Source organism: Berghia stephanieae, chromosome 1 (genome assembly GCF_034508935.2).
Source record: "Berghia stephanieae isolate SIO BIC M18660-M18661 chromosome 1, UCSD_Bste_1.3, whole genome shotgun sequence".
Taxonomy (NCBI): Eukaryota; Metazoa; Mollusca; class Gastropoda; order Nudibranchia; family Aeolidiidae; genus Berghia; species Berghia stephanieae.
In genome coordinates, this window is record NC_088360.1 from 58,054,106 (window position 1) to 58,057,692 (window position 3,587).

The window sequence follows — 3,587 nt, forward strand, 5'->3', positions numbered from 1 at the left end:
CTAATTTTTTAGTAGTAGTTGCTACATTGAACTTCCTGGATCTTAATTATGTCAAGGGGATGCACAAGTTGGAATTGACCATTAAGCCACAATGGGTTTTGAATAAACTGTCAGACGTGACTAAAACAAACAAACAAACAAAAAAAAAAAAAAAACACAAACAAAAAAAAAAAAAAAAACAAACAAAAAAAACATACGCACGAATTATCCAAAATACTGACAGCTTGATATATGAACGGCTCACATCAACTGATATATGTCACCTTTACCAATCTCATCTCTTTTTCCAGGATGATCATTTCTCTTTACATCCACAGCAGGTGGATTTTTAACATTCAATGACTTTTTGTCACCACTTGTTGCGTTATCAAATACGTCAAACCTTCACCTAGGTCGTCACACCTTATCAAAAAAAAAAAGATAAAAAAAATAGAACGAAAGGACAGTCCGTTTCTTATCAAGGTCGACACTTATATGCGTGTGGAGACTATAATAATGCTGTTTGAGTGTCAGTTTAATATAACCGTTAATATAAATCCATTCAGTTGCTTTAGGAATGTGGAAGGGGGTGAAGGTGGGTAGGGTGGGGAGTAATAAAGCAATAATATCTGTTTTCTAGACTTGTCAATTGTGATTTTAGTCTCATGTTGCTACAACAACAACAACTACTACTACTACTACTACTACTACTACTACTATACTCTCATCTCATGTAGTTCCATATCTGAAGCAGACGTCGGAGGTCATCTTCCGCCAAGCTGATCTATCTCTTGCCAATTCTATTAAAGCAGCGCCACCTTTCTCAGCTTCATCTGTCCAAGTTCTTATCCCTTTCAAATACGTTATTCTTTGTCTTCCTCTTATTCTTTTTCCATTCATCTTTCCAGTCAAGGCGAGTATTTCCAAACCAGGGTGGCGGATAATGTGTCCTAAAAATTCCATTTGGCGTTTGATGATTTTTGTTATCAGTGATCTTTTCTGTTTGCCATTTCTAAAATTTCTTCATTTCTTTTCCTTTCCATCCATGACACCCTCATCATTCTTCTGTAAAACCACATTTCCACTGCCTCCAGTCTTTTAACCATGGTCTTGTTTATGGTCCAGCTCTCACAACCATATAGCAGCACAGACAGTACATAGCAATCCAGGACTTTGATTTTTGTTTTCATGCTAATATTCCTGTTTTTCATAATTGTATGCAGCTGGTTGAATGCATTCTTCGCCATACCTATTCTTTTCTTTATTTCACAATCTGATTTTCCATTGGATGTTACATTGAAGCCTAAATATTTGAAACATTCAACTTGTTGTATTGTTTGTCCTCTGCTTGTTATTACACAGGCTGGTGGGTTATTATTTTTAGATACCGTCATACATTCTGTTTTAGATATATTCAGTTCCAGTCCCATATTTTCACTACTCCTGACTACAACATCCAGTAATTCTTGTAGTTCATTTTCCATCCAGAGCCACTGATCGCGCTTAACATCGTTTGACTGTTGTGGCAAGACGAGACGCACGTACCATTGATCCACCGGACACAATACTACTACAACCACCAGGGCTACTGCTACTACTACTACGACTACCACTACTTTTACAACTGCTTCTGCTACTATTACTACTACTACAACTACTACTGCCACTACTACACTATATTATTACTACCACCACCACGAGTGCAACTACTGCTACAACAACAATAACAACAAAAACAACAGCAGCTACTACTACTAATACAACAACAACAACAACAACAACAACTACTACTACTACTACTACTACTACTACTACTACTACTACTACTAATACTACTAATACTACTACTACTACTACTACTACTACTACTGCTACTTATACTACAAACGCCACCACCACAACCATCAGAACCATCATTGTCACAACGACTGCCACTAAATTGTTTTGGTGCAACTTCTTAAAACTTGAAAAAAAAATATCCGTTACCCAACGTCGATTCTTGAGTTTTTCAATGGATTATTATTAACCAATTTGTAAAAGAATGGGGTTTCCATTGCAATTGTGGAAGAAAATAATGTGACTGAAAGTTGAAAATAAAATGAATTCAGTCAATCTTATTATATTTGTGAGACAAATCCTTTACTAAGTGTATTACTTGTCTGCAACGTGTCACACTCAAGAGGCCCTTTTAATCTTTAAGATTCAACCCGACAAAAACCGACAACGGCCTAATATTCATGGGCGGGGTAGTCAAGACTGGCCTCAGTAAGTAAAATCCAATCGTTGTGAAGGAAATGACAGGCCCTGTCACTGTCGCAGGATGTTTTCAGATTTGATTTTTATAAATTTGCCGACAGAAAAGAAAATATGTTTCAGAAATTGCGATTTGGATCCTATTTTATTTGCGGGTGAAAATCATTGACATTGCACTTTGTTTTGTAAAAATCGGTAAAAAATTACGACTTTGGTGATGAAAAATGACTTTTGAAGACAATTATTGTAAACTTTAAAAAATATTATGAATAATTTATAACTACCTTATTTGTGGGTCGATTTTGTCATTCGAGGTATCAATTTTATTGTAATAAAGAGATAGGAACTTCAGAGTTATTTTTTCTGATGCGAAATTATTACTTTGTAATTTTAGCACCAAGAAAAATAGTCGGTAAATAAATTTGTTACACCTCTTTGATTTACCGCCACCGTCCATTCGTGTAGAATTGTGAATCAATCGTTTCAAAGTCTTCGACCAATCACAGGCTATCTATCCAGCTGGCCGAAACAAAGACGCTTCTTCCCATCCAATGTATTACGCTATTGTTATGCAAGGAATATAACACCTTATTGAGTAGGCCAAAAAGCTAAAATCTAAAAGTAAAAAATATAATTCTGAGAAATTTGAAAGTCTCATTGCTGAAATCAGCTTGAAAAAAGAAGTGCATTGGTCTTTGTTTCAGAAAATTCGGTTGAAAACCAACTGTTGTACGAATAAATTTGATTTTAAAAATTGCTTTTGTTTATTTTAGCTTTTTTTAGAAACTTTTTTATTTATCGTCCGATTTTCTTGATTTTTATATCATTCTTTATATCTCAAAGAGACGAGATCAGTGATATAATTTGTTTCTTTCAAATGTAACTAGAACATAATTTGGCTTTTTTTACCTATCAACCATGCCTGGATATATTCATCAACGTGGCGATTGTGACGCAACTATTCCATGGCCGTCTTCCACTGCCTCAACGATGATTCATCATTGTTGACGGCTGTTGACACGTGAGCTGTCAGAACGACCAATCGTTGAAGGGTCAAGATGCTCAGTAGCCAATCGTTCTTCGATTCTTCGTTCTTCTTAAGAACTCACGAGAACAAAAGTTTGAAATGTGGTGATGGACGGACCTATGAAATCGTTTCTGGGCGGAGTTTAGCCATGAGTGACCGTAGAAAACGAAAAGGCGACTGCAGATATCAAAGAGTAGGCTTATATCATCAAAGGATGTCTACATGATTGACATGGCCGTATAGGAAACTCATTATCTACTCCCCCAAAAAGAATCTGAACACGAGAGGATTCAGCATTAGACACAGTGTTTTTTGTTCAGTTCTTGCG